General features: G+C 39.8%; 1 protein-coding gene and 2 pseudogenes across 5 annotated transcripts in view; 1 reads left to right on the top strand and 2 right to left on the bottom strand.

Moving 5' to 3' along the window:
- Positions 1-25,883, bottom strand: part of CCDC126 (coiled-coil domain containing 126) — a 48,286-nt gene that overhangs the window by 3,368 nt on the left and 19,035 nt on the right. The gene's annotated exons all lie outside the window — the stretch shown is intronic.
- LOC129040379 (rRNA-processing protein FCF1 homolog) lies at positions 13,805-19,774 on the bottom strand (annotated as a pseudogene).
- On the top strand, positions 22,671-25,485 carry LOC129040778 (tigger transposable element-derived protein 1-like; annotated as a pseudogene).

Raw genomic sequence — 25,883 nt, forward strand, 5'->3', positions numbered from 1 at the left:
CAAAAAGATAAACCAATTTTTAAAATGGGCAAAGGAGTTGAATAGATACTCTCTAAAGAAGATATGCAAATGGCCAGTAAGTACATGAAAAGATGTTCAATATCACTGGCCACTATGGAAATACAAACCAAAACTCAATGAGATACCATTTCACACTTACTAGGATAGCTATCCTCAAAGAAATGGAAAATAAGTGTTGGCAAGGATGCAGAGAAACTGAAACCCTCATACATTAGTGGTGGGAATATAAAATGGTGCAGCTGCTGTGGAAAAGAGTTTATCAGTTCCTCAAAAACTTAAAACATAAAATTGCCATATGACCTAGGAATTCCACTCCTAGGTATATACCAAAAAAAAAAAATCAAAAGGATTCAGAGCTCAGAGGGATACTTATACACCAATGTTCATTTCAGGTTTATTCACAACAGTCAAAAGGTAGAAACAACTCAAGTGTCCACCAACAGATAAACAGATAAATAAAATGTGGTATATATGTAAATACAATGGAATATTATTCAGCCAGAAAAAGGAATGCATTCTGATACATGCTACAACACAGATGAACCTTGAAAACATTATGCTAAGTGAAATAAGCCAGACATCAATCAAATCAAATATTGTACAATTCCACTTATATAGAATATGTAGAATAGGCATATGTATACAGACAGAAAGTAGACTACAGGTTATTAAGGATCAGGGAAGGAAGGAATAAAGATTTACTGCTCAAATTTTATAGATTTCTTGTTTGGAGTGGTACAAGTTTTGGAAAGATACAGTAGTGATGGCAGCACAACACTGTGAATATAAGGAATATTGATGAACTGCATATTTAAAAAAAAAATTTTTTTTTTGAGACAGAGTTTCACTCGTTTCCCAGGCTGGAGTACAATGGCGCGATCTCGGCTCATCGCAACCTCCACCTCCCAGGTACAAGTGATTCTCCTGCCTCAGCCCCCCGAGAAGCTGGGATTACAGGCATGCGCCACCATGCCTGGCTAACTTTGTATTTTTAGTAGATGTGGGGTTTCTCCATGTTGGTCAGGCTGGTCTCGAACTCCCGACCTCTGGTGATCCGCCCGCCTCGGCCTCCCAAAGTGCTGGGATTACAGACGTGAGCCACCGTGCCCAGCCCCCAGATTTTATTTTATTATTTTGTTTTTTTTTTTTTTGAGACGGAGTCTCACTCTGTCACCCAGGCTGGAGTGCACTGGAGCAATTTCGGATCACTGCAACCTCCACCTCCCAGGTTCAAGCGATTCTCCTACCTCAGCCTCCCGAGTAGCTGGGATTACAAGCGTGTACCACCACACCCAGCTAATTTTTGTATTTTTAGTAGAGACAGGGTTTCACCATGTTGGCCAGGCTGGTCTCTGGTCTGGAACTCCTGACTTCAGGTGATCCGCCCACCTCAGCCTCCCAAAGTGCTGGGATTATAGGCGTGAGCCACCGCAGCCAGCCTTAAAAATTATTTTAATGGTAAATGTTGTTATTTATATTTTACAATTGTTTAGAAGTGGGGAAAAAAGGTATCAGAAAGGAGTAGTACTACCATAGTGGTCGTAATAGAGGGTGATCAAAAAATACTTATCAAAAAAATAGAAATGTAATATAAAGTGAGGGGGAAACTATTTGGAGCAAGTCTTATGGTAAAATGAGATTTTCCAAGCAGTGCATCTCTGGCATCATTCATCATGAATACCTCAACATTCTAGTTTAAAGGGAATATACAAGAAAAACATTTACAAAAATCCTTCAGCAAGAAGTACCCAGGAATGAAATAACATGACATATACTTCTTTCAGATGGTACCAAAAAGAAATAAACATAGATATTTGTATATATAAAGAGGACTGGGTGCGATGGCTCACGCCTGTAATCCCAGCACTTTGGGCGGCCGAGGCGGGGTGGATCACTTGAGGTCACGCATTCGAGACCAGTCTGGCTACCATGGCCAACACGGTGAAACCCCGTCTCTATTAAAAATACAAAAAAATTAGCCCAGGCGTGATGGCACATGTCTGTAGTCCCAGCTACTCGGGAGGCTGAAGCAGAACTGCTTGAACCTGGGAGGTAGAGGTTGCAGTGAGCTGAGATCGTGCCACTGCACTCCAGCCTGGGTGACAGAGCGAGACTCCATCTCAAAAAAAAAAAAAAAAAAGACATAAAAAAAATGTTAGCCAATTGTGAGTTTAGACGAAAGATATATGATGTTTACCACACAATTTTTAAATTTTTTCTGCAGAGTTGAAAATTTTCAAAATAAAACATTGGGAGAGGGGACATTTATTTATTAATGCCTTTCAATCAAGAGTTGCAATAGTATTTGGTAAACAGGAGATAATCATATTTTTTAAAACCCTTCGACAGTAAGACTAAATCATAAATACTGGATCTCCTTTTCCATGGCAATCACCTCCTTTATAATATTAAAAGTAGTAGCAACCTAAAATGGGCAGGGGACAGTCTTAATACATTAACAAAATGAAGCTAAAAGCCAGGAGGTTTGACATTAAACTGAGGTGTGAGAATTATAAAGGTGCAGTCTAATCACTTATTTCAGTCAGGGTTAGAAATTGGCAATTAAAGAAAAAGGATAAATGAGAAACAACTATATGATAACTTTATAGTGTTCTAAATTATTATTAAATATAGAGCTTTTAAATTGTCTAAAATCAACTGTTTTAATATTACAAAAAAAGAGACTAAGAGATTATATCTACCTTCCTCCAGAATATAAAATCACTTTGTTGAATATCAGAATAAAACTCTTATTTCTTGGAGTTCTTTCAAATACACCAAACATCTTCCTTTCTCTATATTCACAATATAATTTTATATTTACATGTCATGAGACGACATCTTTAAGGGAATTCTATGCTTGTATTAATATTATATGTGCATCCATAATACTTTCCCCCATAAAGCTCTGTCACTGAAGGTGCTAGCAGTAAGAACCCCTTCCCTATCTTAGAGCTTGAACTCCTAAAAGCAACTTGGAAATAGAGATCCTATCCTATCTATCCTTTTACTCTCAGCTCACCCAGCTTGGTGCTTCATCACACAGTAGACACTCGACAAATGTTTGAAATGAACATTTGCTGAAGGTCTAATTCACACGTTTGGTAGGTGGCATCATCACTGAGATAGAAATGAAGGATCCAATTTAGAAAATAAACCAATTTAAGGTTGCTCTGTTTCTGCTTTAACTTCCTTATTCTGGGAGAAGATCAAATAGTTTAAGAAGGGAAAAAAATCACACAAAAACATAGACCTAGCCTGATTATTTCATAGCACACAAAAATAAAAAGAAGGGTATATGATGCTATTAAGTATGCTAAATATATTGGGTATAAAAAGATTCTAACTATGCTAAACATAATCAGTGATTATAAGGCACAGCAGGAAGCCACTATCATCCCTTTAACTATGGAACAGAGGGAGAATGCAGTGATTTACCAGAGGCCAAGTTCAAGGTCACCTCGTGGAAGAACAGAACCAAGCAGGCTGTCTGGCAGAAGGTAACACTACAAAACAATCATGGGTACCACCAGAGACCTCACCTGAAGCAGAGAGGGAGGGGAAAAAAATACCTTCCCTTCCTCCTACTTTCCAATTCCTCCCATACCTCCCACTGGCTGAACCCAGGCAGAAGCCAGCTGATTTGGGAACTTGGAAAATGCCACCTACTGGAATTGCTCACTTTTCCTTGAGAAATAGAACAGAGAAAGAGTAAGGAATAAATCTGAGGGCAACCAGCCACAGGACTGGCACAAACATAAGCACACACGCTCTTACAGACCCCCTACTTATGTCACATGTCTCTTAATTTATGTTTTGTTTTTTTGTTTGTTTGTTTTTTGAGACACGGTCTTGCTCTACTTGCTCTATCGCCCAGGCTGGAGTGCAATAGCACAATCATGGCTCACTGCAGCCTCGACCTCCTGGATTCAAGTGATTTCCTCCCACCTCAGCGCCCCCTCCCCACCCCCTGCCAAATAGCTGGGACTACAGGCACACACCACCATGCTGGGCTAATTTTTGTAGAGACAGGGTTTCACCATGTTGCCTGGACTACTCTCGAACTCCTGGGCTCAAGCAATCCATCCACCTCAGCCTCCCAAAGTGCTGGGATTACAGGCATGAGACATCAGGCCTGGCCGTACTTTATCTTTTTATACCTAAATATTGTTTCCTGGTTTGTACTCTTAGTGTCAGCTGCCACAAATCTATTTTGTAGAGAGGCAGGTCTAAACAGATAAACCTGTATGTACACACAGAAGGAATAAAACTGTCGTAAAATGTAAAATGACACTGAAGTGTTTAATATACACTGTACAAGTCAAACACTTTTCCTTATTAATATTTTTCAAATTCAAATCAATACTTTACCACCACTAAATATCAGCTTAAGGGTTCAAGCAAGAAAATTTAGAAATCACTTCTTTTCTTTTTTCTTTCTTTTTTTTGGATACAGGGTCTCACTCTGTCTCTGCCCAGGCTGGAGTGCTGTGGTGCAATCTCGGCTCATTGCAGCCTTGACCTCTGGGCTCAGGAGGTCCTCCCACCTCAGCCTACCAAGTAGCTGGGATTACAGGTGCCCACCACCACACTCGGCTAATTTTCTGTAGAGACAAGGTTTCGCCATGTTGCCAGGCTGGTATTGAACTCCCGATCTCAAGTGATCCTCCCTCCTTGGCCTCCCAAAGTGCTAGGATTACAGGCATGAGTCACCACACCCAGCCAGAAGTTGCTTCTTGGTTATCAAAGTGAGTTACCCAGTGTAAAGTTTTACTATGAAGCTACTAGCAGTAAAGGAAGAATGCTTCCAAAGAAATACAAACTAAATATCATTGCAAAGAGAACACTGTTAGGTAAAAGTGCTTTCAAAGACCTCATCAATTCTATGATTAAGTGTACATTCATTGTTTAATCTTTTGTATTTTTAATATAGCTACCTTCTCCCACTGGGTGCTTAATAAATTATGTCACTCAACAATTACTTTATTACTTCTCTTCTTAAGATTGCAAGGCAGGGCCGGGCACAGTGGCTCACGCCTGTAATCCCAGCACTTTGGGAGGCCAAGGCAGGTGGATCACCTGAGGCTGGGAGTTCGAGACCAGCCCGACCAACATGGAGAAACCCCTTCCCTACTAAAAATACAAAATTAGCTGAGTGTGGTGACCCATGCCTGTAATGCCAGCTACTCAGGAGTCTGAGTCAGGAAAATCGCTTGAACCCAGGAGGTGGAGGTTGTGGTGAGCCGAGATCATGCCATTGCATTCCAGCCTGGGCAACAAGAGCAAAACTCCGTCTCAAAAAAAAAAAAAAGATTGCAAGGCAGTTTAGATCACATGAGTGAACTAAGATAAGTTCTCATCAAACATTAAATACAAATACCTCAGTTCCTAAAATAAGCCTAATTTTTCCTAAGAAATGCTAGATAATGGCTTTGCCTAAATGATACAAATCACCATAAACAGACTACATTTTAAATAGCTAAATCAAAATCATATCTAATAGGAATTCTGAGATTGACTTTCCTTTAACATATCTGGAATACAAGGACCATGCATTTTACAGGTTTGGCTTCGGGTTTTTTCCTTAACTGTTAAATTAACTTTTTGTTTTGAGATAACTGTAGATTTACAAACAGTTGTAAGAAATAATAAATACAAAAATTCCAATAGCCTTTGCCCAGTTTCCCTACAATGGTAACATCTTGCAAAACTGTATACAACATCACAACAAGAATGCTGACATTGATAAAAGTTAAGATGCAGAATATTTCTATCACCACTAGGATCCCTATGTTGCCCTTTTACAGTAAAACCCACTTCCCTCTCATTAATCTGTTTATTTGGTATATGGTATTACAATGATTGATCTTCAAATACTAAACAGCTTTGCATCTTTGGAATAAATGCCACTTTGTGGCCAGGCATGGTAGCTCATACCTGTAATCCCAGCACTTTGGAAGGCCAAGGCGGGCGGATCACTTGAGGTCGGGAGTTCCAAGACCAGCCTGGCCAACATGGTGAAACCCTGTCTTTACTAAAAATACAAAAAATAGCCAGGCATGGTGGCAGGCACCTGTAATCCAAGCTACTTGGAAGGCTGAGGTGGGAGAATCACCTGAACCTGGGAGGCAGAGGTTTCAGTGAGCTGAGATCACACCACTGCAGTCCAGCCTGGGCAACAGAGTGAAACTCCATCTCAAAAACAAAAACAAAAACAAAAAAAAACCCCATTTGGTGTTTAATTTTTTTTATATGCTGCTGAATTGTTTGCTAATATTTTCTTAAGAATGTTCACATCTATATTCGGGGGAATTTTGATCTGCAGTTTTTATTTTTTATACTGTATTTGCCTAGTTGGGTGTAAGGATAAAACTAGCTTTATAAAATGAGCTAGGAATTGCTCCTTCCCCTTCTATTTTCTGGAAAAGATTGCATTAAAGTATGCTAATTCTTTAAACTGCAGAGAGAATTCTCCAGCAAAACCATCTGGGCCTATAGACTTTTTTTTCGGGGCGGGGGGGGGGACTTTTAAATTATAAATTAAATTTCTTCTTTTTCTTTTTTTTGAGACAGGGTCTCCCTCTGTCACCCAGGCTGAGGTGCAGTGGCTCCATCTCTGCTCACTGTAACCTCTGCCTCTAGGGTTCGAGCAATTCTCCTGCCTCAGCGTCCTGAGTAGCTGTGATTACAGGTGCACGCCACCATGCCCGGCTAATTTTTTTGTTTTTAGTAGAGACGGGGTTTCAGCATGTTGGTAAGGCTGGTCTTGAACTCCTGACCTCGTGATCCACCTCGGCCTCCCAAAGTGCTGAGATTACAGGCGTGAGCCACCGCACTTGGCCAAATTTCCTTAACAGTTATAGGGCTATTCAAATTATCTATTTCATATTGGGTGGATTGTGGCAATTTGTTTTTTGAGAAACTGATCCATTTCATCCAAGTTATCAAATTTATGTGTCTTAGAGCTGTTCAGTGTTCCTTTATTATCCTTTTGATATCCGCAGGGTCTGCCGTGATATTCATTTTTTCATTCCTGATGTTGGTAATTTATGTCTTTTTTCTTTTTCAGTCCTCTTTTTTTTGACCCTATTAAAGGACAAGCTCTGTTTCATTGTTTTCTCCACTGTTTTTCTGTTTTCAATTTCATTGATTTCTGCTTTTATCTTCACCATTTCCTTTTTTCTGCTTGCTTTGGATTTAGTTTGTTTTTCTTTTTCCAGGTTCTCTAATAGCTTAGATTATGGATTTGAGACTTTTCCTCTTTTCTGATTTATGCACTTAGTGCATAAATCTAAATTTCCCTCTCAGCACTGCTTTAGCTGTGTCCCACAATTTTTTATGTTGCATTTTCATTTGTATTCATTTCCCTTGAGATTTCCTCTTTGACTCACTATTTAGAAGTATGTTGTCCAGTTTCCAACTATTAGAGATCTTCCTATCATCTTTCCATTATTGATTTCTACACTGTGGTCACAGAATATACTCAGAATGATTTCAATTCTTTTAAGTTTGTGAGGCTTGTTTTATGGCCCAGAACAAGGTCTACTTTGGTAAATAGTCTATGGACTTTTTTTTTTTTGAGATAGGGTCTTGCTCTGTCACCTTGGCTAGAGTGCAGCAGCATGCTCATGGCTCATTGCAGCCTCAACCTCCTGGGCTCAAGGGATCCTCCCACCTCAGTCTCCCTAGTTAAGAGCTCCTGTTCTCAAGCAATCTGACCACCTTGGCCTCCCAAAGTGCTGGGGTTACAGGTGTGAGCCACCACACCCAGCCTTCATGGACGATTGATTGATTGATTGACTGAAACAGTCTCACTTTGTCACCCAGGCTGGAATGCAGTGGCACAATCTCAGCTCACTGCAACCTCTGCCTCCTGGTTCAAGCAATTCTCATACCTCAGCCTCCTGAGTAGCTGGAATTACAGGCGTGCACAACCACAACCAGCTAATTTTTGTATTTTTAGTAGAGATGGGGTTTCACCTTTTTGGCCAGGCTGGTCTTGAACTCCTGATCTCAAATGATCTGCCTGCCTCGGCCTCCCAAAGTGCTGGGATTACAGGAGAGAGCCACCACACCCTGCCTCCACGGACTCTTGAAAAATGTGTATTCCATCATTGTTGGAATGTTGGATATATATATGTAAATTGGATAAACAGAGCATTCTACATATGTCAATATGTAAACTTTTTATGTACAAATTTTAAAACTTGTCTTTCATAGGTAAGGCTGGTCACTTTCCTTTTTTTTTTTTTCTTTTTCCAAATTTTAATTATTATGTTATCTTGGCATGAAGTTCTTAGCATGGGTTTATCCTGCTTGGGGTTTGCTCAGCTTCTTAAATCTGAGGACTCTTGTCTTTTGCCAAATATGGAAATTTTACAGCATTTCTTCGATTGCTTTTCCAGCTCTGCTCTCATTCTCTTCTCCTGAAATTCTGATGACACAAATGTTAGATTTTTAGTTATGGTCCCATAGGTTCTAGAAGCTCTATTCTTTTCATTTATTTTTGTCTGTTTTTCTCCCTGTTATTTGGATTGGGTAATTACATTGTTCTATCTTCCAGTTTACCGATTCTTTCCTCTGTCCCTTCCATTCTGTTGTTGAGTCCATTTGCTGAACTTGTTAATTTAATTGTATTTTTCACTTCTAACATTTCCATTTGGTTTTTGTTTATATGATCTATTTTTCTCCTGAGACTTTCTATTTTTTTTGAAGGTGTCTTTTTCATTTGCTTCATATTCATTAAATGCTCACTGGAGAAATTTTATCATAGCAGCTTTAAAATCTTTTTCAGATAATTCTAATATATCATTGTCTTAGCCTATTTGGGCAGCCATCACAAAACACCATAGACTAGGTAATTAATAGAAATTGATTTCTCACAGTTCTGGAGGCTGGAAAGTATACACTATCAAGGGGCCGACAGATTTGGTATCTGCTGAGAGGCTGTTCCTCACAGATGGTGTCTTCTAGGTGTCCTGACATGGCAGAGGGGTGGAAGAGACAAGGCAGCTCTCTGAAGCCTCTGTTTATAAAGGGCATTAATCCCATTCATAAGGGTAGAGTCCTCATGACATGATCACCTCCCAAAGATGCCACCTTCTAATACCACCAAATTAGGTTTCAACATATGAATTTTGGAGGGACACATACATTCAAACCATAGCAGTCACTCATTTTTCATTCAGTCTGAGATCTTCCTGGTTCTTGGTATAAGTGATTTGTGTTTGAAATTTGGACATTTTCATATTATGAGACTCTGGATCTTATTTAAACCTCCTGTTTTAGGTGGTTTTCTCTAACACCACTCTGGCAGGGGAGGGGTGCCACCTTGTTACTGCCAGGCAGAGGCAGAAGTCCAGGTGCCCCATTCAGCTTCCACGATACTCAACGGTGGTGGGCTCCTCACTCCTGCTGGGTGGAGATGGGAGTTCCAGGTCCCCATGTACTCTCCGCTGACAGTGTGGTGGGGATGGCCTCATACTCACTGGGGACAATGAATGTCCTGACTCTGCACAGGCTTCCCCTGACATCACACCAGAGGGAAGGGAGATGAACAGTTCATTACTGCCATGTGGAGGTAAAGTCCTGATTCTCCATGTGGTCTCCACTGGTCCCATGAGTACAGTGGGGACAGTTCTCACTCCTGGCTGGCAGGGGTGACATTTCCAGCTCCTACTGCCTTCTCTAACACCTCCATGGCAGGAATGTTGTATGCCTCACTGTAGCCTCGCAAGGATAAAAGTCTAGGCTTACCACTTGGCCTTTGATCAGGTAGCTGGTAGTGCAGCAACAGTTTTTTTCTGTGATGTTTGGCTAGAGGAGAGCCTTTATTGTCTACAAGTTTTCTAACTTCCTAGGCTGGCTTTTCTTGGCTAGAGAGAACAGGCTTTTGTTGGGGCTTTTTCTGTCTTTGCCTGTTGGCAGTATCTAGGTTGCTGACTTCTTCAGCTCCAACTCTGAACTACACACAGGGAACATACCACTGTGTCATTCCTGGTCTCCTAAGGTCCCTAGACTGTCTGATTTTTTCTCCTCCAGAGTCTTATATAAAATGTCCAAGGCTTTTAGTTGTATTTGGATGGAAAGAACAGGGGAGAGATGCATAACATAGATGAGGATGGATCTCCATTTTCCCAGAAGTCCCTGGTGTGAGAAATTTTTAAAACTGGTTTTCTTCAAACTATAAAAGATAATCTCCAATAGCCTGCTTCTGAAAATGCTTATAACACTGTTTTCCATTCATTACTTATACAATAATTTATATATTTTAAAAATGAATTAAAGAAATTTTAATCTTGGTCATTTTACTAAGGAAAATTTTTGCTGGGTTTGTGTGCAAGAGCAATAATTTTTAAACTATTATTTTCTGAAGAACATTTAAATATTAACATTAAATTATTCTCCTGGCTGGGAGTGGTAGCTCACACCTGCAATCCCAGAACTTTGGGAGTCCGAAACAGGACTGCTTGAGCCCAGGAGTTTGAGATCAGCCTGGGCAACAGAGCAAGACCCAATCTCTTAAAAAAAAATTGGCTGTGTGTTTTGGTGCACACCTGTAATCCTAGCTTCTAGGGAGGCTGAAGCAGGAGGATCACTTTCAGCCCAGGAGGTTGAGGCTGCAGTGAGCCATGATCATGCCACTGCACTCCAGCCTGGGTGACAGAGCAAGACCCTATCAAAAATTATTCTCCTAAAATATTTATACAGTCTTTCTTTTTTTTTTTTTTTTTTTCTGAGACAGAGTCTCTCACTCTGTCACCCAGGCTGGAGTGCAGTGGTGTGATCTCAGCTCACTGTAACCTCACCTCCTGGGTTCAAGCGATTCTTGTGCTTCAGCCTCCCGAGTAGCTGGGACTACAGGTGCCTGCTGCCTACCTCAAGTGATCCACCCACCTGGGCCTCCTAAAGTGCTGGGATTACAGGTGAGCCACCACAACTGGCCTTTTTTTTTTTAAGAGCCAGGGTCTCGCTATGTTGCCCAAGTTGGTCTCAAACTCCTGGCCTCAAGTGATCCTCCTGCCTCAGTCCCCCAGAATGGTGGGATTACAGGTGTGAGCCACTGCACCTGGCTGGCATCTATTTTTTATTTAAAGTGTTCAGCTACACTGATAAAGAGGAAAGCCAAAACTCTTAAAAGAAAGCAGGGTCAGTCGGAAAGCCTAATGTGGTTAAGGACTGGTGTTGCTGGAGATTCAGAACCAGGTGTAGGAAACCATGCACCAACTGCAAGGTGTTCCAGAGCAGTCAGTGTGAAGCTGGAGCAAGTATTCCCAATTCATTGTTCTAGGCAAATCACAGAATCCAACAGAGAGAATATTACATAGGAAGAAAACAAAATTCCATCACAGAGGACTAAGAATGCGAAGGAAAAGATATAAGGCGGATGGAAATGATTATAGATTAAAGAGAAAGCACACGTTAACTGTTCAAAATGTACAGGTCATTATAAAGTTGAATTAATCTCTCCATAGCCTTCAAAACAGTAATAATTTATTATAGACTAGCATTTTTAAAAAATAATAGCTAATGCAGAAACAGAAAACCAAATACTGCATGTTCTCACTTCTAAGTGGGAGCTAAATGATAAGAACTTATGAACACAAAGAAGGAAACAACAGACACTGGGTCTACTTGAGTGGGGAGGGTGGAAGGAGGGAGAGGAGCAGAAAAGATAACTATTGGGTACCAGGCTCAGTACCTGGAAGATGTAATAATACGTACAATGAACCCCCATGACACGTGTTTATCTATATAACAAATCTTCACATGTACCCCCAAACCTAAAATAAGTATTTTTTTATTTCCATTAAAAAAAATTATTAGCTTATGTTTATTTTACCAACTGGAAAAAATAGGATAAACAGCTCAAAAGAGGTCCATCCAATAAATACTTTTGACTGACTAACTTATTTGTATAGTAATGAAAGGCTATGGATAAACGGTTTCTATAGATGGCTAAAGGTTTAAGTTATTGTAGAATTCTAAGCTTACTATAATTTGTACTCCTATTTCAAATTAATGGAGCCAAGGAAGAAATTCAAATAATGAAACTAGAATAACTGGCTAACTCATCTGGAGAAAAGAAGCTGCATCTTACTGCTTACACCAGAAGTCCCAACTGTATTACAACTATAAATGTAAAACAAACAAAAAACAACTAAAAGCATAATACATTAGAATATCAGTTATGGAGAAAAAAATTTTCAGCACAAAAGTAAATCATAAAAAATATATTTTACTATAAAAAATTTAAAAACAGCATACCCAGTTATTAGGCAACTGAAAATCAAAAGAAAAACCTCTGTAACACATGACAGCATTAGCATCTTTATAAAGAATCAGTCAAGGCCAGTCGCGGTGGCTCACGCCTGTAATCCCAGCACTTTGGGAGGCTGAGGCGGGTGGATCACGAGGTCAGGAGATCCAGACCATCCTGGCTAACACGGTGAAACCCCGTCTCTATTAAAAATACAAAAAAAATTAGCTGGGCGTGGTGGTGGGTGCCTGTAGTCCCAGCTACTCAGGAGGCTGAGGCAGGAGAATGGCACGAACCTGGGAGGCGGAGCTTGCAGTGAGCCGAGATAGCGCCATTGCACTCCAGCCTGGGTGACAGAGCAAGAATCCGCCTCAAAAAAAAAAAAAAAATCAGTCAAATAAGAAAAAAACAAATTTCCCAGCAGAAAAATTGTCAAGTGATTCAAATAATTCACATTCTCATATGTACAAGAAATACAAACAGCCAAAAAACATTTTAAAAAATCTTTTAACCTTCCCTGAAAGCAAATAAATCCAAAAGCAAACAACTAAATGCCATTTAAAATTAAATAGAATTGTTCAAAGTCTGCATATAAATGGTCACCTTCCCACTTTTAAATGGTCACCTTCCCACTGATGGGAAAGTGGTATAGTAAGAATGTAAATTGGTAGAACATTCTGGAGGGCAATCTGACAAACGTCTATTAAATTTAACGTGTGCACATCCTTGACCCCAAAATTCCACAATTAGGTAATCTATTCTTAAACATTCACACAAATATGAAATACATATACACACACATATATTTCATACACACAAATACACCACAGCACTAAATAAAACACACAAAAAAAGGTCAGCACCAAATTATTCATCATTAGAGAAGTAAACGAAAGACATTTATAAAATGAGATAATAGGCCAGGCATAGTAGCTCACATCTGTAATCCCAGCACTTTGGGAAGCCAAGGTAGGAGGATCGCTTGATTCCAGAAGTTTGAGAATATGCTGGGCAACACAGTGAGACCCTGACTCAACAACAACAACAAAAAATTAGCCCGGCAGGGTGGCGCACACCTGCAGTCTCAGCTACTTGGGTGGTTAAGGTGGGCGGATCACCTGAGCCCACGAATTTGAGGTTATACTGAGCTATGATCACACCACTACACTCCTGTCTGGGCAAGACCGTGAGATCCTGTCTCAAAAATTAAAATAAAATGAAATAATATTGTCATTGAAAAGGATAAAATAGACCTATGTGTATAAAATGGAAGTATATTTACAGTAATTTAGTGAAAATAAATAAGTTGCAAAACCAACATGTACAGTACAATGCCATTTTTGTTCAAAATAAAGCAATGTGTTGGAATATGTGTGCATATGGACCACAGGTTGGAAAACTACAGCTGAATGACCACCTATCTTTGAAAATAAAGTTTTATTAGGAAATAGGCATGTTCATTTATAATAACAGACACCATATACAACCCACAAAACTGAAAATAGTTATGACATAGCACTTTAAGAAAATATATAGCTAAATGCTGATATATACCAAATTAACTGAAATTACCTCTGCTCTACTTTTGCTTATTTATGTTATCTATTTCTATAATATCTGGCTGGCCAGGGTGGCTCATGCCTGTAATCCCAGCACTTTGAGAGGCCGAGGTGGAAGGACGACATGAGGCCAAGAGTTTGAGACCAGACTAACCGTCATTATTTCAGGAAAATCAACATAAGGGAAGAAGGAAAAATATGTGTCCAAGGCATTCCCAGGTAAAGATGGTAAAGTGAACACAGGCATTTAGCCTAAGCTTATTCTAGGTACCCACAAAAACAGTAAACTGTTTTCCTCTTTTTGTTTTTAAGCACAAATCCACAAGCCTAAAGATAACAAATAAGAAAGGAGACCATAGTAACAAAACTCCAGGGCTGAATGGTAACTGACTTAGCAGACCTGAGAAAGCTAAATCTTTAATGAGAAGTAAGAAAAGCCAAGAAGCAATCCTGTTTTCTCCACAGAATCCTACCCCGAAAGGTCCCAGAAATTTTACACCATGTACTATTGAAAACAGAGGTAAAGAAAGGACTAAAAACCTAGAAGGACTAGGTGCAAAGTTCTGGGATATATGTGCAGGATGTGCAGGGGTTTTTTATTCCTAAAAAGATGCCACAAAAATTTTTTATTGTAAATTGACAATTTATAATTGTATAAATTTATGGGTTATGAAGTGATGTTATAAACTGTGGATACAATATGGAATAATTAAATCAAGCTAGTTAACATATCCAATATTTCAAATATATTTCTGTGATGAGAACATCAATTCTGAAATATATAATACCCCATTATTAAATATATGCACCACACTGTACAACAGAACTCAATAAAATATAAAACATATTCTTCCTGTCTGAGATTTTGTACCCTTTGACCATCATTAAATTTTATTTATTTTTTTTGAGACAGTCTCACTCTGTCACCCAGGCTGGAATGCAGTGGCACAACTTCGGCCCACCAAAACCTCTGCCTTCTGGGTTCAAGTGACTCTCCTGACTCAGCCTCCACAGCAGCAGGGACTACAGGCAAGCAACGCCACACCCGGCCAACTTTCTTTGTATTCTTAGTAGAGATGGGGTTTCGCCATGTTGTCGTGGCTGGTCTCAAACTCCTGACCTCAGGTGATCCACCCACCTTGGCCTCTCAAAGTGCTGTACCACAGGCATGAGCCATCATGCCTGGTCTAAAATTTTTATGAGACAAAATATCAATTTCAAAACAGCATCAAAAAGTGAGCAGGCCAGGCAGAGTGGCTCATGCCTGCAATCCCAGCACCTTGGGAGGCCGAGGCATATTTTTCTGTACTAAAAATACAAAAGTTTTTGTCTCTACTAAAAATACCAAAAAAAAAAAAAAAATCAGCTGGGCATAGTGGCGTGAGCCTGCAATCCAAGCCACTTGGCCACTTGGGAGGCTGAGGCAGGAGAACCGCCTGAACCCAGGAGGCAGAGGCTGCAGTGAGCTGAGATTGTGTCATTGCACTCCAGCCTGGGCAACAAGAGCACAACTTCATCTCAAAAAAAAAAAAAAAAAAAAAAAAGAGTGAGCGTATTTAACCATCCTCAGCTCATAGCAGAGCAAATAGGTCAACAGAATAATAATTCATGCTATTGCATGTGTAATGAACTCGCAACAAGAGAACACTGGTTGCAAAAAGGCAGAGGAACTGTGTCTTGTAAGATTTAGAATGGAGGGGCTCCATAATCATCTAGCAACCATTCAATGTTGTATCTATGGTTAGAAATGTACATGATAGGAACTCCAGGAATCTTAAGGGTCAACTGTGGCCACAATGTAACATTTTGCTGAGTTACTCTCTGTACTAAGCAGTCATCTGCATAGGTTTCTTTGTGTTACACGGTACAAAACCTTGGATCCTTTGCCATCCTTAGAGCCACTCAATACTTCTGCCCCAATTTCTCAATTTCAGCCATTACACAATCAGTTATACAAGGGATACACCTGGCATAAAGACAGTCCATCGTTGACTGCACTAAATCCAGTTTCGCTTTTAAGGAAAAGTTGATAAAGTTGGTATCAGAGAAGAATCAAATAGACGCAATAAAAAATGATAAAGGGGAGATCACCACCGATCCCACAGAAATACAAACTACCATCAGAGAATACTATAAACACCTCTACACAAATGAACTAGAAAATCTAGAAGAAATGGATAAATCCCTTGACACATACACCTCCCCAAGACTAAACCAGGAAGAAGCTGAATCTCTGAATAGACCAATAACAGGCTCTGAAATTGAGGCAATAATTAATAGCTTACCAACCAAAAAAAGTCCAGGACCAGATGGATTCACAGCCGAATTCTACCAGAGGTACAAGGAGGAACTGGTACCATTCCTTCTGAAACTATTCCAATCAATAGAAAAAGAGGGAATCCTCCCTAATTCATTTTATGAGGCCAGCATCATCCTGATACCAAAGCCAGGCAGAGACACAACCAAAAAAGAGAATTTTAGACCAATATCCCTGACGAACAACCATGCAAAAATCCTCAATAAAACACTGGCAAACCGAATCCAGCAGCACATCAAAAAGCTTGTCCACCTTGATAAAGTGGGCTTCATCCTTGGGATGCAAGGCTGGTTCAACATACACAAATCAATAAACATAAACCAGCATATAAACAGAACCAAAGACAAAAACCACACGATTATATCGATAGATGCAGAAAAGGCCCTTGACAAAATTCAACAGCCCTTCATGCTAAAAACTCTCAATAAACTAGGTACTGATGGAACGTATCTCAAAATAATAAGAGCTATTTATGACAAACCCACAGCCAATATCATACTGAATGGGCAAAAACTGGAAGCATTGCCTTTGAAAACTGGCACAAGACAGGGATGACCTCTCTCACTACTCCTATTCAACATAGTGTTGGAAGTTCTGGCCAGGGCAATCAGGCAGGAGAAAGAAATAAAGGATATTCAATTAGGAAAAGAGGAAGTCCAATTGTTCCTGTTTGCAGATGACATGATTGTACATCTAGAAAACCCCATCATCTCAGCCCAAAATCTCCTTAAGCTGATAAGCAACTTCAGCAAAGTCTCAGGGTACAAAATCAATGTGCAAAAATCACAAGCATTCTTATACACCAATAACATACAAACAGAGCCAAATCATGAGTGAACTCCCATTCACAATTGCTTCAAAGAGAATAAAATACCTAGGAATCCAACTTACAAAGGATGTGAAGGACCTCTTCAAGGAGAACTACAAACCACTGCTCAATGAAATAAAGGAGGATACAAACAAATGGAAGAACATTCCATGCTCATGGATAGGAAGAATCAATATTGTGAAAATGGCCATACTGCCCAAGGTAACTTATAGATTCAATGCCATCCCCATCAAGCTACCAATGACTTTCTTCACAGAATTGGAAAAAACTACTTTAAAGTTCATATGGAACCAAAAAAGAGCCCGCATCGCCAAGTCAATCCTAAGCCAAAAGAACAAAGCTGGAGGCATCATGCTACCTGACTTCAAACTATACTACAAGGCTACAGTAACCAAAACAGCATGGTACTGGTACCAAAACAGATATACAGACCAATGGAACAGAACAGAGCCCTCAGAAATAATACCACACATCTACAACTATCTGATCTTTGACAAACCTGACAAAAACAAGCAATGGGGAAAGGATTCCCTATTTAACAAATGGTGCTGGGAAAACTGGCTAGCCATATGTAGAAAGCTGAAACTGGATCCCTTCCTTACACCTTACACAAAAATTAATTCAAGATGGATTAAAGACTTAAATGTTAGACCTAAAACCATAAAAACCCTAGAAGAAAACCTAGGCATTACCATTCAGGACATAGGCATGGGCAAGGACTTCATGTCTAAAACACCAAAAGCAATGGCAACAAAAGCCAGAATTGACAAATGGGATCTAATTAAACTAAAGAGCTTCTGCACAGCAAAAGAAACTACCATCAGAGTGAACAGGCAACCTACAGAATGGGAGAAAATTTTTGCAACCTACTCATCTGACAAAGGGCTAATATCCAGAATCCACAAAGAACTCAAACAAATTTACAAAAAAAAACCCCATCAACAAGTGGGCGAAGGATATGAACAGACACTTCTCAAAAGAAGACATTTATGCAGCCAAAAGACACATGAAAAAATGCTCATCATCACTGGCCATCAGAGAAATGCAAATCAAAACCACAATGAGATACCATCTCACACCAGTTAGAATGGCAATCATTAAAAAGTCAGGAAACAACAGGTGCTGAAGAGGATGTGGAGAAATAGGAACACTTTTACACTGCTGGTGGGGCTGTAAACTAGTTCAACCATTGTGGAAGACAGTGTGGCGATTCCTCAGGGATCTAGAACTAGAAATACCATTTGACCCAACCATCCCATTACTGGGTATATACCCAAAGGATTATAAATCATGCTGCTATAAAGACGCATGCACACGTATGTTTATTGCAGCACTATTCACAACAGCAAAGCCTTGGAACCAACCCAAATGTCCAACAATGATAGACGGGATTAAGAAAATGTGGCACATATACACCATGGAATACTATGCAGTCATAAAAAAGGATGAGTTCATGTCCTTTGTAGGGACATGGATGAAGCTGGAAATCACCATTCTCAGCAAACTATCACAAGGACAGAAAACCAAACACCGCATGTTCTCACTCATAGGTGAGAACTGAACAATGAGAACACTTGGACACAAGAAGGGGAACATCACACACCAGGGCCTGTTGTGGGGTGGGGGGAGGGGGGAGGGATAGCATTAGGAGATATACCTAATGTAAATGACAAGTTAATGGGTGCAGCACACCAACATGGTACATGCATACATATGTAACAAACCTGCACCTTGTGCACGTGTACCCTAGAACTTAGAGTATAATAAAAATATATATTTTTTAAAAAAAAGAAAAAATAAATATAGTTGGTATCAACAAGGATGTAGTAAGGTGGGCCAAGCTGTGCATTACATTGGAAAAATAAGCAGGAAGGGTGTTGGGGAACTTCTCTTTCCTTTAACGCGCTGGGATCCTTTTCTTTCTTTGTAGGTTTTAATCTATCCTTTTCTTTAAGCCTCTGATCTCTGAGTTTAAGCATGTGCTTCATGGTTGCATACTTCCTTGTTTTCTTTTGCTTCCCCATGGTCACGCCACACTCCTGTTTCTTCAGATATGCAGGTTTGTTACATAGGTAAACATGCGCCATGGTGATTTGCTGCACCTGTCAACCCATCACCTAGGTAGGTATTAAGCCCAGCATGCATTAGCTATTTTCTATGAAGCAATTTCATCCTTAAATTCTGTGCACCACTCCAAAACCTCCCCCACTGCAGAAGATCTGAGATGTATTTTCTTAAGGGGATAGAGCAGTTGAGGGCCTGGGTTTACACTGGAAACTGGAAGAGTAAATGAAAGTAGTGAGTGCTGAGATCACTCTTCCTTGCCCAGCCTTTTTCTCTCACTCAGATCCCAGAAAACTTAAAGGCCTATACTCTCCAGCAACAGACAGGAAGTGCTTCTCCAGGGTATCTGACCAGCTCAACAGGAGAGACCTAAATATACTGATATTAGAGATCATCTCAAAGGAATAAAATACATTGATACTGTGTAATAAAAAATTTAGGCCAAGCGCGGTGGCCCACCCCTTGTAATCCCAACACTCTGGGAGGTGGAGGCAGGTGGATCACATGAGGTCAGGAGTTCAAGGCCAACCTGGCCTTGAACATGCTGAAACCTCATCTCTACTAAAAAACATAAAAATTAGCTGGGCGCAGTGGTGCATGCCTGTAGTCCCAGGTTCTCGGCAGGCTGAGGCAGGAGAGTCACTTGAACCCAGGAGGTGGATGTTGCAGTGAGCCAAGATTATACCACTGCACTCTAGCCTGAGCAACAGAACAAGACTCTGTCTCAAATTAAAAAAAAAAAAAAAAAAAAAAAAAATTTAGCTGATCTTTGTCTCCAGTTCTTGGGAGGTAGCCACTAAGTGCCTGGAATTTCCTGAGTGACGAATGTCTTTAATAGTCATGGTAGGCCCCTGGGACCACATCTGTTAGTTTACCTTAAGGAGGCAACTCAGAGTGGGGCCCTAGATATTTTGTGCTAATGGGAAGACCCAGAATCGGGGGTTGGGGAGCCGGCCATGTCAGAAAGGACAACCATGTGATTAGAGAGTTGGGGATTTTCAGCTGACTTCCAGTGAGGGGAGGAGGGGTGGAGATTAAGTTCAACCACGTGGGCAATGATTCAATCATGCCTACATAATGAGACCCCAATACAACTGTACATTGAAGTTCAGGTGAGCTTCCCTAGTTGGCAATATTCTGCATATTATCACACATTGATGTGTGTTGGATATGCCAGGAGGGTAATTGTCCTGGTTCTATGAAGAGAGCATAACAGAAACTGCATCTCGTACCCTCCCAGACCTTGTCCTATGCGTATCTCCCTTTGGCTGGCTCTAGCATCTATCCTTCTTCTATACTAAAACTGTAATAGTAAGTATACTTGGCTCTCTGTATCTGTAGGGAATTGGTTCTAGGACCCACCATGGATACCAAAATCCATGGATTTTCATGTCCCTTAGTTAGATCTCTGTATCTGTGGGTTCTGCATCCACAAATTCAATCAATTACAGATTGAAAATAAAGTATTTATATCAAAAGTGATGCATAGTACTTTTCAGTGAGTTTTATGGGTCAATCATCTAGTGAATTGTCAAACATGAGGAGGTAATAACCCACAAATTTGTAGCCACTTGATCAGAAGTGAAAGTGGCCTGGGAATACCCTAACTAGTGGCTGGTGTCTGAAGTGAGGGCAGTCTTGTGGAGCACTGTGCCCTTACTGCAGGCCTAACTGCAGGTAGTTGGTATGAGAAGTCATTGTAAATATTAAGGATATACCCAAAGAAATGTCCCAGCCAGATCATCCTATAGTGAATACCACACAAAAGCTCAGCATTTGCCATCAACCTTTTAGTGCCTCATTTCTCAAATACAGAAGAAGAATAAGGATCACCAGATGTATTTGGAAGAAACATAAAAACACTTCAAAAAAGCAACCATTGATAACCTCAGATATGTAACAAAAGACAGCTTTTTTTTTCTTTTCTTTTTTTTTTTTTTTTTTTTTTTTGGAGACAGCGTCTCACTCTGTTCCCCAGATTAGAGTGCAGTGGTGCAATCTTGGCTCACTGCAACCTCCGTCTCCTGGATTCAAGTGATTCTCCTGCCTCAGCCTCCCGAGTAGCTAGGATTACAGGTGTGTGCCACCACGTCCAGCTAATTTTCTTATTTTTAGTAGAGATGGGGTTTCACCATGTTGGCCAGGCTGGTCTCGAACTCCTAACCTCAAGTGATCCACTTGCCCAGCCTCCCAAAGTGCTAAGATTACAGGGGTGAGCCACCACGCCCAGCCCAAAAGATAGCTCTTAGAAATTAAAAATATTAGATGAGATTAAAAACTCCATCAAGATCTGGAAATTAAGCTAAGGAAATCGTCTCAAAAAATGAAGTAAAAAGACAGAAATGGAAAATAAATAAGCAAAAACTGGAGGACAACAGTCCAGAGAGCCCAAATGCTGAGTAACAGAATGCCAGAAAGAGTGAATGAAAAACATAGAAATCAAATTAATAAATTAAGAAAATATCCCAGAATTGAATGACATAAATTGCAGGATGTCCCACTGAGGGCCCAACACATGTATCCATACCCAGTCACATCATTGAGAAATTTTAGAATGGTGTGGGACACAGACCTTACAAGCTTCCAAAAATTAAGTCACATAAAAAGGATAAAGAAGAGCATCAGCTTCTCAAAAAGAACACTGGAACCTAGCGGGATGAGGAGTAAAACAGAACAGAGCAGAGCCTTTAAACTCTCAAGGAAAATTATTTCCATCTCAAGGAAAATTATTTCTATACCCAGCCAAACTTACCATGAAGCATGAGGGTTGAGGGGAAAAAGATCTTTTCAAGATATACAAGAACTCAAAACTTTTACCTATCTGCATCTTTCTCAGGAACCTACCAGAAGATCTGTTCCCTTAAAATCAGGGGATAACCAATAAAGAGGAAGCTTAAAAATTCTAGAAAATAGGAGATCAAATATAATAGAGGAGTAAAAGAAATCTACAAGATGATGACAAATTGTGATCTTAAAACAATTCACTGCTGCAATCCTAGAGAGCAAACAGTCCAGGCCAGAGCTGATTGGAAGGCATCAGGAAAGATTTCTTCAATATAAAGAAAGTGCTAAAATACCTAATGTGTCTGAATATGCTAGGAGAATATTTAAACAACTGTAGGCGGATGCAGTAGAAAACTAGGCAAAGAAGCAAAAATCGATACTTATTAAACTCTAGGGTGAAAAAGTTTATAGGAAAGTAACCATAATGTAATAGAGGAATACATTGTTTTATTGCACTTCACTTTACAGATATTGTGTTTTTACAATTGAATGTTTGCAGCAACTCTGCATGCAGCAAGTCTATTGATGCCATCTTTCTAACAGTATCTTCTCACTTTGTGTCTCTGTCACATTTTGGTAATTCTCATATTTCAGACTTTTTCATTATTCTTGTATCTGCCATGGTGAGCTGATCAGCAATTGCTGATGTTACCATTGGAACTGCTTTGGGACACCTTGAATTGTATCTATATAAGACAGCAGACTTAATTCATAAATGTTACATGTGTTCTGACTGCTGCATCGACTGGCCTTTCCTCTGTCTCTCTCCCTCTCTTCAGGCCTCCCTATTCCCTTAGACATAACAATATTGAAATTAAGCCAATTAATAACCCTACAATGGCTTCTAAGTGTTCAAGTGTAAGGAAGAGTCCCTTTTCTCTCACTTTAAACTAAAAGCCAGAAATGATTAAATTTAGTGAGGAAGGCATGTTGAAAGCTGAGATAGGCTGAAAGCTAGGCCTTGTGCCAAACAGCCAAGTTGTGACTGTAAAGGAAAAGTTCTTCAAGAGAATTAAAAGTGCTACTCCAGGGAACATATGAACAATAAGAAAGAAAAACAGCTTCACTGCTGAAATGAAGAAAGTTTGAGTGGTCTGGATAAAACATCAAACCAGCCACAACATTCTCTTAAGCCAAAGCCTAAACCAGAGCAAGACCCTAACTCTCTTCAATTCTATGAAGGCTAAGAGAGGTTAGGAACCTGCAGAAGAAGAGTTGGAAGCTAGCAGAGGTTGCTTTTGAGGTTTAAGGAAAAAAGCCATTTCCATAAGATTCAAGTGCAAGGTGAAGCAACAAGTGCTAATGGAGAACCTGAAGCAAGTCATCTAGAAGACCTAGCTAAGATCATTGATGAAGGTGGCTGCACTAAGTAACAAATTTTCAGTGTAAACAAAACATTCTTCTCTAGGAAGAAGATGCCATCTAGGATTTTCATAGCTAGTGAGGAGAAGTCAATGCCTGACTTCAAAGCTTCAAACGACAGGCTGACTTTCTTCTTAGGGGGTAATGCATCTGGTGACTTAAACTTGAAACCAGTGCACATTTATCATGCTGAAAATCCTAGAGCCCTTATGAATTATGCTAAATCTATTCTGCCTGTGCTCTATAAATTGAACAAGAAGGCCTGGGTGACAACGTATGTTTACAGAATGAGTTACTGAACATTTTAAGCCCACTAAGACCTACTGTTGAGACCCACTGTTCAGAAAAAACGATTCCTTTCAAAATATTACTGCTCCTTGACAATGTGCCCAGTCACCCAACACCTCTGAAGATGTACAAGGAGATTAATGTTTTCATGGTTGCTAACACAACATCCATTCTCCTGCTCATCGATAAAGGAGTCATTTGGACTTTTAAGTCTTACTATTTAAGAAATACATTCCAAAAGGCCAGAGCTGATGGGTCTAGACAAAGTAAACTGAAAGCCTTCTGGAAAGGATTCACTATTCTAGATGCCATTAATAATATTCATGATTCATGAAAGGAGGTAAAAATGTCAACATTTACAAGAACGAATGAACGAATTAGAAGGTGATTCCAACCGTCATGGATGACTTTGAGGGGTTCAAGACTTCAGTGAAGGAAGTAACTGCAGAATTAGAAGTAGAGCCTGAAAATGAGACTGAATTGCTGCAATCTCATGATAAGACTTGAACAGATGAGGAGCTGCTCTTATGGAAGAGCAAAGAAAGTAGTTTTTTGAGATGGAATCTACTGGTGAAGATGCTGTGGACACTGTTGAAATGACAACAAAGGATTTAGAATATTATGTAAACTTTATTGACAAGGCAGCAGTAGGATTTGTGTGGATTGACTCCAATTTTGAAAGAACTTCTACCGTAGGTAAAATCCTATCAAATAATCCATGCTACAAAAAAAATCTTTCATGAAAAGAAGAGTCCATCAATGTGGCAAACTTCATTATTGTCTCATTTTATGAAATTGCCACAGCCACCCCAACCTTCAGCAACCACCACCCTGATCAGTCAGCAACCTTTGACATCAAGGCAAGATCCTCCACCAGCAAAAGGATTATGACTTGCTAAAGGCTCAGATGATTTTTGGCATATTTTAGCAATAAAGTATTTTCAATTAAGGTATGTACATTGTTTTCTTAAGACATAATGCTACTGCACACTTAAGAGATTACAGTATAGTGTAAACTTAACTTTTATATGCACTGGGAAACCAAAAGATCTGTGTGACTTGCTTATTGTGACATTCACTTTATTGTGTGGTTTGGAACAGAATCCACAGTATCTCTGAGGTATGCCTTTACATGGCTCAATAGTGAATACCATCAACATGGTCATAATAGTATAAATACTGAATATTATTCTAAACAAAATTATGAAGGGAAAATGAAAGGATAAGAAGGATATAGATGTGACAACAGCCTGGGGGGTGGATGGAATGCATTTTTAGGTGAGAAAGAAAGCTAAACTCTCACCTTGCATAATGAGAAGTTAACAGATAACACCTATAACTGAAAAATCGGAAAGTAGCTCACAGAGCATATTATTTAGATACAGAAATAATCACCAAAAAAAATGAGATGAAAGAATTTAAAATGGGTGGCTCTAAAGAACAGGAAATTTGAGGACTTTTGGGAGTGGAAAAAACTGCCCTTTTTCATTACAGGAATCATAACACACTTAGATTATTTAAATATATGCATGTATCACTTTTTTTTTTGAGACAGGGTCTCACTCTGTCACCCAGGCTTAAGTGCAGTGGCGTGTGATCACACCTTTCTGCAGCCTCAACCTCCCAGGCTCAAGCAGTTGTCCCACCTGAACCTCCCAAGTAGCTGGAACTACAAGTGCATGCCACCATGCCCTGCTAACTTTTGTATTTTCTGTAGAGAAATGGTTTCACCATGTTGCCCAGGCTGGTCTCAAACTCCTGGACTCAAGCAATCCACCTACCTCAGCCTCCCAAAATGCTGGGGTTACAGATGTGAGCCACTGTGCCCAGCCATAACTTTTAATTAAACAAACAAAACTGAAATAGAGAAAATGTCCACACATTCATGTATATACATTGTTCCAGACAAAACCATACTATCTGTTCTGTCTCCTTTTTAAGTCTTAAAGGAAAGAAAGAACATGTCATGATAAGAAACTTAAAACACAACAGGACCCAGTAATGTGAAAGGGAGAACAGCAATAAACAATACTGGAGATATATAGGCAAATCCTGCTTCTTAGGAAATAATAAATGCTATACAATTGATGGCTTATATTGGGATAATCAGGAAAATTTAAATATAAACTAGGTGTGATAATGGTATTGTATTATGTCCAAGAAGGTCATTTTTTAAGACCTTTTTTTTAAGAGATGAGGTCTCACTCTCTTGCCTAGGCTAGAGTACAGTGGTGCAAACATGGCTCACTGTATCCTTGACCTCTTGGGCTCAAGCCATCTTCCCACCTCAGCCTCCCGACTAGCTAAGACTACAGGTGTGTATCACCATGCCTGGCTAATGTTTTTTTTCTTTTTTTTCTTTTTTTTTTGAGATGGAGTCTCACTCTGTCACCCAAGCTA

Source organism: Pongo pygmaeus, chromosome 6 (genome assembly GCF_028885625.2).
Source record: "Pongo pygmaeus isolate AG05252 chromosome 6, NHGRI_mPonPyg2-v2.0_pri, whole genome shotgun sequence".
In the NCBI taxonomy this organism is placed as follows: domain Eukaryota; kingdom Metazoa; phylum Chordata; class Mammalia; order Primates; family Hominidae; genus Pongo; species Pongo pygmaeus.